The sequence below is a fragment of the Cetorhinus maximus genome, chromosome 10 (assembly GCF_964194155.1).
Source record: "Cetorhinus maximus chromosome 10, sCetMax3.hap1.1, whole genome shotgun sequence".
In the NCBI taxonomy this organism is placed as follows: domain Eukaryota; kingdom Metazoa; phylum Chordata; class Chondrichthyes; order Lamniformes; family Cetorhinidae; genus Cetorhinus; species Cetorhinus maximus.
This window is the reverse complement of record NC_135888.1, coordinates 114,876,066-114,888,538: the sequence shown is the minus strand read 5'-3', so window position 1 is coordinate 114,888,538 and position 12,473 is coordinate 114,876,066.

Genomic DNA, 12,473 nt, shown 5'->3' with positions numbered 1-12,473 from the left:
CGGCAGTCATTCACAAATAGCTACTATTTTATCAAGCTGTCGCTATTTTTTCCTATTTGGATTCTTTTAATAGTTTACCTTCTGTGCCATACAACAAGCACAAAACAGCAATTAGTCATAGTCATAAGATGGAAAAGTCTGTTTAGATCTGTTTGTGATTTTAATGAGTAAAACGTGGAATAATGGGAACTGAGTTGTAAGGCAACTCACGTTTTTCTGAAGTTCATATATTCTTAACACATTGTTAAACCCACATGGAAAGATGCAAATTATTTTTATTACAGCCCTACACCAACTGTACACCACATCATCTGCATAGTGTTTCAGCTTTAAAATTAGTGCAATTGGGCTATCGACCCCAGAAAAATCAATCCAGGGTGCTTCATGTCATCATATTGGTATTATAAGTAGCCTTCAGACATAGAGTGGTTGATAATAATGCAGAGCTGGGATTTGAGCAGGAGTGGGGTGTGCATTATAAGGTGTGAAACCTGAAAGCTTAGGTGTGTGACAATGCCTGGCTTTAACTAGAGTGGGGAGGTGGTGGTCTAGTAGTAACATCACTGGATTAGCACTCCAGAGGCCCAGGGAAATGTTCAGGAGAAAGAGGTTCAAATCTCACTGTGTCAACTGGTGAAATTTAAATTCAGTTAATTAAAAAATCTGTTTTTTCCAAAAAAAAAAGCAAGTCTGAGTACTGGTGACCATGAAACTATCATCGATTGTTGTAAAAACCCATCTTAGCCTCGCAACAACTTAGCCTCATGGTCCTTATACCTGTTGTGGCTGGGGACTGCGGTGCAGATCCCCTGATGCTGGGTCAGCGAGGTTGTTGGTGGAGTTTTGTGGGAGGACCTGCTGCAGGTTGGCCCAGAGGGCACCAAGAAGCTTGACGCTACATTCGGTTTATCGGAGCTCACAGGTACCCTCGACAGCCTCTCAAGGGGCAAATCCCTGGGGCTGGATGGGCTGTCCGTGGAGGGACAGGCCGTGTCAGGGCCTCCTGGGATGTCACGCATGTCACCTGCACCTACACACAAGTCCTGGGGGAAAGCTTAACAAGTGGGGGAATGCCCCTCTCATGGTATAGGGTCATCACAGGCATGCAGCTGAAGAGGGGGATCTCTGCTTTCTTATGAACTGGCGTCTGATCTCCCTCCTCAGCACGGGTTACAAAATCTCTGCTGGGGCGATTAATCGCGCCTTGGCACCATGCTGGACCACATGCTCCACCCTGACCAGTGCTACACGGTTGCAGACCACACAACCCACAACAACATCCACCTGGTCCAGGACCTGATCCACCTTTCCCAGAAGACTGGTCTGTCAAGCATCTTTCTCTCCCTTGATTGGGAGAAGGCATCCGACAGGGTGGATCACGAATATTTATTTGGGACTCTGTAAGCATTCGAGTTTGGGACGCATCTTGACACCCGGATTCGACTTCTGTATGCCACCACAAAGTGCATAAAGAAGATTAACGTGTCCTTGACCCACCCCTTTGCTTCGGGAGAGGAGTGTGTCAGGGTTGCCAAATGTCCAGCCAGTTGTATTCCATTTGTGTGGAGCCTTTCCTGCACCTCTTGCAAAGGAGGTTGTCTGGACTGGCTCTGCACAGGCCGGGCGTGAGGGTCATCCACTTGGCTTACACTGATGGTGTGCTCCTCATGTTCATGGACCCAGCTGATCTGCAGAGGATGTGCAAGTGTCAAAAATCTATTCTGCGGCTTCTTCCCCCAGGATCAACTGGGCAAAATGTTCCAGACTCCCGGCTGGGGGAGCTCAGGCCTTTCACCTGGAGCACCACCAGCTGCTTTACTTGGGAGCCTATCTTAAACCTGCTGAGGAATCCTGGCTGGCAAAGTGGCAAGAGTCAGAGGCCAAAGTCACCACACGCCTAGGGCGCTGGACAGGACTGCTCCGAGTCCTATCCTACAGGGGCCTAGTGCTGGTCCTAAGCCAACTGATCATCGTCATGCTGTGGTACCAGTTGGCCACTTTGACCCCTCCCCTGGAGTTTGTCACAAAAATACAGAAGAAGTTCATCGACTTCTGCGAGAAAAGGATGCACTGGGTCGCTGTCGAGATACTGTATCTCCCGCTTGAGGAGGGCAGTCAGGTGCTGGTGTGCCTTCGTAGCCAAGTGGCTACCTTCCATCTCCAGACCCTGCAATGATACCTTTATGTCAAGCCCTCTCACTGATGGTGTGCCTTGGCAACATTTTTCTTCTGCTAGGTGCACAGCCTCAATTGTGACCTGCAGCTTCTGTTTATAGACCTGAGGGGTCTCAGAGCTTCTCTGAAGGAGTTGACTGTCTTTTATCAGGACCAGGTCAAAGCCTGGAACATGGTCACCCAGCACCCAGAGCTCTCTCCCATCAGGAGTATCGGCTATCGTCAAAGAGCCGTTACTCAGGAATCCACACCTCCACCAATATGGATTCATGTGGCTGGCGGAGTGGAGGGCTCAGGCCGTTGGGGTGACCAGAGTCTGGGATGTGTTGGATGGCAGAGGGGCGAGCTGGATGATGCCATTTGAACTGGCATGTCGTGCATCAGCTGACGGCCAGCTTGTGGCCAGTGCCATCCAAAGCCTCAAAACCGTGGTGCTTGGCCCTGTCTGCACCCATGGAGTCGAAGCAGCTCAAGCGTACGGTGGACTTTCGTCCGATATCACTCCCATTCGGATGGAATTTCACCTTGGCTCCAAGCCCTGGAACCTTTTTCGGGAGCCGTGGGCCTACCATTTGAGCATGTCACAGAAATTCCCTCATACCTTTTCGGAGGGGTTTCCTGCATGTGCTGCTGCTGAACATGATTCCATGATTCACATCCTCATCCTCGTCAACTGTCTGGACACGCCGTGGTTTTGCGTCCTACCATCTGATGGTGGTGGCAGTTCCCAGTGGAGGGCTCTCTACGTGGGAGCCCTCCCCATTTCCATCGGGGATCTGGTGTGGAGGGTGTTGCATGCAGCAGTTCTGTACAACCGTAGGCTAAGGTGGTTCACAGATTCGTAGGCCGCCTGCATTTTCAGCAGCCTTGAGGAGTCTGTACTTCATGCTTACATAGAGTGCACAAGGTTGCAGGCCCTTTTTGGTTTTTTGATGGGGCTGCCCTCCAAGTTTTGGCTGCACTTCAAACCCATGCTCCTGATCTTTGGTCACCTGTTGCAGAGGGTGGCATGCAGGGAGGAGGACCTTCTTGTAAGCCTGCTCCTGGGCCTAGCCAAGTTGGCCATAAATAGGTCTAGACAGCGAGCGGTCTAGGAGGTCATCCAGCTCGACTGTCTGTCCCTCGTCTATGGCTATGTTTGCGGTCAGGTGTCCTCGGAGAGGATCATGCAGTGTCTACTGGTACACTTGAGGCCTTCTGTGACTGGTGGGCACCGTAGGGGCTGGAGTGCTTCCTCACCCCACAAAATGACATTTTGATTTAGTTAGCTAAGCTTCCCTTGGAGTTTTGATTTTGTTATTTGGCATTCAATGGCATTACCATCACTGAGTCCCCCGCTATCAACATACTGGGTGTTACCATTGACCAGAAACTGTTAAATACAAATACTATGGCTACAAGAGCAGGTCAGAGAGTAGGAATCCTGTGGCGAGTAACTCACCTCCTGACTCCGCAAAGTCTGTCCACCATCTACAAGGCACAAGTCAGGAGTATGAACTTCCTCTCCAACAGCACTGTGGGTGTACCTATACCACAGGACTGCAGCGGTTCAAGAAGGCAGCTCACCACTACTTTCTCAAGAGCAATTAGGGATGGGTAATAAATGCTGGCCTAGCCAGCGACACCCATATCCCATGAATGAATAAGGAAAACAGTGCCTTTTAAGAGGCTATTACTTTGATTTGATTTGTTAATTTGCTCATTTGTTTTAAGTTCATACCCAAAAGAATATAAAAAAGCTAGTCCCAGTATTGTTGACCATGAAACCACTGTCGATCGTCGTAAAAACGCATCTGGTTCACTGATGTCCTTTAGGGAAGGAAATTTGCTGTCCTTACCTGGTCTGGCCTACATGTGGCTCCAGACCCACAGCAATGTGAAACAGAATTACCTGGAAAAACTCAGCAGGTCTGGCAGCATCGGTGGAGAAGAAATCAGTTAACGTTTCGAGCCTTCATGGCCCTTCGGCAGAACTGAAGCATCGTTAGGAGAAGGGAGAAATATAAACTGGTTTAAGGTGGTGGTGGGGGGGGGGGTGGGGGCGGGGGGGGGAAGAGAGAAGTTGAGGGTGTGGTGATTGTGGAGATAAGCAGTGATAGGAGCAGATATCAAAAGATGTCACAGACAAAAGGATCAAAGAGGTGTTGAAGGTGGTGATATTTGTCTAAGAAAAGTGCTAATTAAGAATGGAAGACAGGATACTCAAAGTACAGCTCTAGTGGGGGTGGCGTGGACAGACTAACAAGGTTTTAGTTTTAGATTTAAAAATAATGGAAATAGGTGGGGAAAGAAGAATCTATATAAATTATTGAAAAAAAAAAGAGGGGGAGGTGTGGGGGAGAAACGGGGTGGGGATGGGGGGAGGGGGAGTTTAAGATCTAAAGTTGTTGAATTCAATATTCAGCCCGGAAGGCTGTAAAGTGCCTAGTCGGAAGATGAGGTGCTGTTCCTCCAGTTTGCGTTGGGCTTCACTGGAACAATGCAGCAAGCCAAGGACAGAAATGTGGTTGACTCTTAAATGCCCTCTGAAATAGCCTAGCAAGCCACTCAGCAGTACCAAACCGCTAATGAAAAGTATAATAAAGAATGAAACCGGATGGTCCACCAGAAACAACAATGGTACATCCAGCCCTGTTGACCCTGCAAAGTTAAAAGCAAAATACTGTGGATGATAGAAATCTGAAATAGAAACAGAAAATGCTGGAAAAACTCAGCAGGTCTGACAGCATCTGTGGAGAGAGAAACAGAGTTAACGTTTCGAGTCTGTATGACCCTTCTTCAGAGCTGAAGAGAAGTAGAAATTTGATGACATTTTTACTGTTTAAGAAGGGTGGAGTAGGTGAAGCTGGAAAGAAGGCCAGCGATAAGTGGGGCCCAAGGAGAGATTGACAAAGATGTCATGGATGAAAAATGGAGTGCTAATGGTAGTGGTAAGGGCTAAAGAAGGTACTGATAGTGGCATAAAGGTAAGAAAGTAAAATGTGTTAATAGCAGAGCAAGGGTAAGCACTCTGTGAAAGAACATCATTGAACAAGCAACAGATGGCCCTGTTGGGGGTGGGGTGGGGGAAGGGGGTGCTGTTTGGAGAAAAAGGATGGAAAAGGGGTTAAAAAGGGATAAAAAGTAGATAAAACAATAAATAAACATCCCTGCAAAGTCCTCCTTACTAACATCTGGGGGCTTGTGCCAAAATTAGGAGATCAGCCCTACAGAGTAGTCAAGCAACAGCTAGTCATGCTCACAAAATCATAACTGACAGACAATGTCCAAGACACCAACATTACCATCCCTGGGTATGTCTTGTCCCACCCACAGGACAGACCCAACAAAAGTGGAGGCATAATAGTATATAGTTGGGAGGGAGGTGCCCTGCAAGACATCAACATTGACTCCGGACCCCACGAAGTCTCATGGCATAAGGTCAAACACGGGCAAGGAACACCTAATGCACGACCACCCCACTCCACAAACTCAGCTGATGAATCAGCTACCATATTGAACACCACTTGGAAGAAGCACCGAGGGCAGCAAGAATGTACTCTGTTTGGGAGACGTCAATGTCCATCATCCAGAGTAGCTCAGTAGCACCACTACAGACTGATCTGGCCAAATCCTTAAGGACATAGCTGCCAGACTGGGTCTACAGGAGGTGGTGAGGAAACCAACAAGAGGGAAAAGCATATTTAACTTCATCCTCACCAACCTGCCTGCTGCAGATACATCTGTCCATGACAGTATCGGCAGAAATGACCACCGCACAGCCTGTGGAAATGATGTCCTGCGTTCACATGAGGATACCCTCCAGCTGGTTGAGTGGTACTATCAACATGCTAAATGGAATGGTTTTTGAACAGATCTAGCAACTCAAAACTGGTCATTCACAAGGTGCTGTGGGCCATCAGTAGCAGAAGAGTTATATTCAAACACAACCTGTAACCTCATGACCAGGCATATCCCCCCGCCCTACTATTATCAGCAACCTGGGGGATCACCCTGGTTCAATGAAGAGTGCAGGAGGGATTGCCAGGAACAGCACCAGGCATACCTAAAAATGAGGCATCAACTTGGTGAAGCTATAACACAGGACTACTTGCGTGCCAAACAGCAGAAGCAACATGCAACAAACTGAGGTAAGCGATCCCACAATCAACAGATCAGATCTAAGCTCTGCAGCCCTGGCACATCCTAAATGGAGGTAGACAATTAAACAACTAACTGGAGGAGAAGGCTCCACAAATATCCCCATTCTCAAAGATGGTACAGTCCAGCACATCAGTGCAAAAGACAAGGCTGAAGTATTTGCAATGATCTTCATCCAGAAGTGCCGAGTGCATGATCCAACTGGCCTCCTCCGGAGGTCCCCAGCATCACAGATGCCAGTCTTCAGCTAATTCAATTCACTCCATGTGATATCAAGAAACAACTGAAGGCACTGGATACTGCAAAGGCTATGGGCCCTGACAACATTCCAGCAATAGTGCTGAAAAGTTATACCCCAGAACTTGCTGCGCCCCTAGCCAAGCTGTTCCAGTGCAGCTACAACATTGGTGTCCAGCATTGTGTAAAACTGACCAGGTATGTCCTATCCACAAAAAGCAGCACAAATCCAACCGAGACAATTACCAGCCCAACAGTCTACTCTCGATCTTCAGTAAAATGATGGAAGGTGTCCTTGCCAGTGCCAATCAAGCAGCACTTACTCAGCAAAATCTGCTCACTGATGCTCAGTTTAGGTTCTCCAAGGGCTACTCATCTCCTGACCTCATTACAGTCTTGGTTCAATTGTGGACAAAAGAGCTGAACTCAAGAAGTGAGATGAGAGCGACTGCCCTTGACATCAGAGCAGCATTTGACTAAGTATGGCATCAAGGAGCCCTAGTACAGCTGGATTCAATGGAAATTGGGGGAAAACTCTCCACTGGTTGGAATCATACCTAGCACAAAGGAAGATGGTTGGTGGTTGTTAGAGGTCAATCATCTTAGTCCCAGAACATTGCTACAGGAGTTCGTCAGGATAGTGTCCTGGGCCCGATCATCTTCAGTTGCTTCATCGATGACCTTCCTTCCATCATAAGGTCAGAAGTGAGTATGTTCGTTGATGATTGCACAATGTTCAGCAGTATTTGTGACTCCTCTGGTACTGAAGCAGCCTATGTCCATATGCAGCAAGACCTGGACAACATTCAGGCATGGGCTGATAAGTGGTAAGTAATGTTCGTGCCACACAAGTGCTAGGCAATAACCATCTCCAACAAGAGAGAATCTAACCATCTCCCCTTGATGTTCAAATGCATTACCATTGCTGAATCCCCCAATATCAACATCTTTGGGGTTACATTGACCAGAAACTGAACTGGACCAGACACATAAATACTGTGGCTACCAGAGCAGATCAGATGCTGGGAATTATGTGGCGAGTAACTCACCTCCTGACTTCCCAAAGTCTGCCCACCATCTACAAGGCACAAGTCAGGAGTGTGATGGAATACTCACCACTTGCCTGGATGAATACAGCTCCAACAACACTCAGGAAGTTTGACATCATCCAGGATAAAGCACTCTACCCACCACCTTAAGCATTCACTCCCTCCACCACCAACACACAATGGCAGCATCTACAAGGTGCACAGCAGCAACTCACCAAGACTCCTTTGACTGCACCTTCCAATCCTGTGATTTCTACCCCCTAGAAGGACAAGGGCAGCAGATTAATGGGAACACCACCACCTGGAAGTTCTCCTCCAAGTCACTCACCATCCTGACTTGGAAATTTATTGCCGTTCCTTCACTGTTGCTGGGTCAAAACCCTGGAGCTCCCTTCCTAACAGCACTGTGGATGTACCTACACCACATGGACCGTAGCGGTTCAAGAAGGCGGCTCACCACCACATTTTCGAGGTTTAACTGATGATGGGCAATAAATTCTAAGCCAGTGATGCCCACATATAATTTTACTTAACGGTTTTGAGTTTCCAAATTGTGTGTTTGGGCGTGATGTGCAGCCACAAGACTTAATTTCACCTTGACTATTTAAAAGGCCAATGGAGTTTGGAAGAGTTGGAAGCATTTTAGGAAAAAGTGAAGAATTAACAGAATCAAAAGACTGTGCCCTGCCTCAGTGAGGGAGGAAGAAGGTCTTCTTCCTCAGAAATGCCAAGAAGAAACCTTCAGTTGTGAACAAGAAGGATGGCTACTTGTGGCTGAGGAGGTGAGCAGCAGGACTGTAGTGCTCCAAACCTGGATCCAAGACAGGAAATGAATTATTAACCAATAACACCTGGAAAGGTGTGCACAGCTCCAGACCTGCAGCCTATAGTGCCTGTGTTCCTCAACCCTGTCTTGTAAATTGTACTCAATTTGCATCACTCTTCACACCCACTTAAGTTTCAGTGGCACCTATCATTCCCTTCCTAACCTCACCTTCCAATATCCTCCATTCCCACCCATCCCAATTTTTATATAAGGTGATCCCATCAGATTCTCAACACATGTCCTCAAATTCCAACCAGTGCCAATAGTGATGCATCAATCTGATTGGCTCTATTGCTAAATGTACTACATCAATCCAAAGCAGATATGCTCTACAAACACCCTTAGGTCTATCGTGCTCCCTTTCAAGAGAAGAGAGCACTTAATATAAGGAGAAGGTCCACCTCAGATCATACAGTTGACATCCATAAAGCACCAGGCCATGGTCATAAGCAGCATAACAGTGTTCCTAACTACCTGGGCTGGGGAGGTTCGGGCTTCAGTACTGTATGGTGATGGCATTCAACATCTCTGACCTTAGTGATTCTTGGCAGCGTCTTCCCACAGGAGATCAGCATAGGCTGTGTAGACTACCCATTTAATGTAATCAATGAACAAAGCCGAAAGGGTTGGGCATGTAATGACCCTGTGGTTCTGCCTGTCCGTGGGACATCGACGTAAGCCTACAGATCAAAGCCTACATAGCCTACACATGTAAGCAAACAAAATCCTCTCCCACCATGTCATGCCTGAGATGTGAGTCAGAGATATCTAATGTCATCACCATGCAGTAATGAAGTCTGAATCTCCCCATCTCAGATGGTTAGTAATAAACTTTTCCCTTGTTGATCTGATTTCGGTGCCACAAGAATTATAATTACCTTAATGTAATTTAATGTAATGTAATGTGACTCTGTCACATGAGCAGGACATGGTATTAAAGAAGTTTTAAAATTTTTATTTTATTTTTATTTGCTTTAGGAAACCTCATCTCGCTCATGGATGAGGTTTCCTAAGAAATTCAAAGGCCATTTGGCCTTTTCACGTGCCTGCCACCTGTAAGGTTGGATGGGAAATAAAAAATTAAAGTTAATTGATAATTTAATGGCCTTAACAGGCCTTTTAATTGTTGGCGGGCGCGCTGCCAACTTCGGCGCAAGCCCACCGAATGAAATATTGCGCGACTGCGCATTGACATCGAGACACACGCCTGACGTCAATGCACGTCATTTTATGCTCGAGTGGGTTGGGCGCACGCCCACCAAGCTAAAAATTTTACCCTTAGAGTTCATTAGAGGGGTTTCTCAAAGGCGCCATCAGGTAACTTTGAAGCAGGTATCCTTTGTAACCTGGCTACTACCTCTTGAGGCTGGTTCCAAAGAGGATTAATTGGAGACATCATTATACACCACAGTTAAAACTCAAACTAGTGTGTTTATGGCAGTTCGGGATTGGCTTTCACAAATGTGTCCTAGTGCATGAATGACAAAAGGCACACTAGCAGGTTCAGCAAGTAATTAAGAAACTTATAGAATGTTAATGTTTATTGCAAGGGGAATTGAATACATAAGTAGGGAGGTTATGCTTCAGTTGAACAGGGCATGATTGAGACCACATCTGGAGTACTGTGTACAGTATTGGTCACCTTATTTAAGGAAGGATGTGTTGGAAGCAGGTCAGAGAAGGTTTACCAGACTAATACCTGGAATGGGCAGGTTGTCTTATGAGGAAAGGTTGGACAGGCTAGGCTTGTATCCGCTGGAGTTTAGAAGAGTAAAGGGCGACTTGATTGAAACATATAAGATCCTGAGGTATCTTGACAGGATGGATGTGGAGAGGATATTTCCTATTGTGGGAACATCTAGAACTAGGGGTCACTGTTTAAAAATAAGGGATCGCCTATTTAAAACAGGGATGAGGCAAATTTTTTTTCACTCAGAGGGTCGTGAATCTTTGGAACTCTTTCCCTGGTAAAGTGGTGGAAGCAGAGTCTTTGATCATTTTTAAGGCAGACGTGGATAGATTCTTGGTCAGCAAGGTGGTGATAGGTTATCGGGAGTGGGCGGGATGCAGATTTCATGTTACTATCAGATCAGCCATGATCTTATTAAATGGCAGAGCAGGCTCGAGAGGCTGAATGGTCTACTTCTGCTCCTTGTTCGTATGTTCGTATAAAAACTTGTATTTCTGCTTCCATCAGCAATTAATTTTCAAATATGGATTTCACTTCATCACACTATATTTTGCCACACAAGTTCACTGCCATGGTATCATCAAGTTGCACCTGTAAGTATTTCACTGGGTGGGAAAGCCAAATGTCTCCCCATTCAGAGCACCAGTTTAAATAGCAGATGGACCTCAATGATGTTGTTGAAACCCAATCTACATATCTAAACAAGGACCCCACCAGTTTCTGTAGGTGCCCTAGCTGCCTGCTTTGAAGATAGGAAGACTGCGGGAATGGATGTCGGCAGTGTGTCAGCTGAATTTAACTGCCCCCTCATCTGGTTTACATCAGGCGGGTAGGGTTAAAATTTCTTCATCATGTTCAAGTAGGAGTTAAAATGATGCAATCTAAATTTTCCTTCAAAAATGATATTTTTTTTCCCAGCAAAGAAGGTGTAGCATGAACTTTCTAAATCTATTTGCTGATGTAAGTATGACAAGAATTGAGAGGTGGTTGTGTTTTCAAAGCTCTGTAATCAGTATTCTTCTCCAAAAATGTTCCTTCCTATTCTCATTCACTGTTTGCGCAAGTGACAATCCCTGTTTGTACAAGTGATGATTCCTGTACCAGAACATTATGTGCTTCTAAACTGATACAATGCAACATTAATAGACAAGTGTACCAGTTGTGTCGGCAAAATATTACAGATGCTAGATATCTGAAATAATAACAGGAGAGATGTAAATGGGTACAGCAGAATCATCATCAACAGCTGCCATCTGAAAAAATGGAATCAGAGGTTATGATCCAAAATAATTAAACTCAGTGTTGAGTCTGTAAGGCTGTAAAGTACTTAATTGAAAGATGGGATGCTGTTCTCAAGCTTCCAGGCCTTCATTGGAGCACTGTAGAAGACGGAGAACACAGAGGTCAGCGTGGGAGCAAGGCAAGAATTAATATGACAAATGACCTGAAATTCAGGGTCAGGCTTGTGGGCAGAATAGACACTGAGAAGTTGTTTCCCCTGGCTGGGTAATCTAGAACATAAGGATACAGTCTTAGGTTAAGAGGTAGATCATTTAGGTCTGAGATAAGGACAAATTTTGACACTCAGACACAGTCGGTGGAATTTTACACCCCAGGATGCCACAATGCTCCATAGTTGTATATTTAATGCTGAGATAAATAAATTTTTGGTCTCTGAGGGAATCAAGGGATCTGGGGAATGGGCGGGAAAGTGGAGTTGAGGCTGAAGATCCATCATGATCATATTGAATGGTAGAGCAGATGTTAGGGGCCATGTGGTCCACTCCTGCTCCTATTTCTTATATTCTTATGTTAGGTATGGAAGGTGGCATCATCAGAATAGATGTGACAGAGATGGAAAAACTGGGAGAATGGAATAGAGTCATTACAGGAAAGCAGGGTGGGAAGAAGGGTAGTCAAGTTATCAGCTGGAGTCAGTGGGGTTGTAATGGATATTGGTTAATAGCCTATCCCCAGAAATGGAGACATAGAAGTCAAGGAAGATTCAGAGATGGACCACTGAAGCCAGGAGAAGGGTGGAAATTGGGAGCATAGTTGATTAAATTTTCCAGATCAGCACAAGAGGAGGAAACAGCACGGATAGAATCATCAATGTACTGGAAAAAGAAGCGAGGGAAGGAACTGGAATAGGGCTGGAACAAAGATTATTCACCATATCCACAAAATGATAAGCACGGAAAAAACCCATATGGATTCCCGTAACAACATTTTTATTTGGAGGAAGTGAGTGGAGTCAAAAGGGCTGTTGACCAATGCCAGAACATAAGAAATAGAAACAGGAGTAGGTCATTCGTCCCCTCAGCTGCTCCACTATCCAATGAAATCATGGCTTATC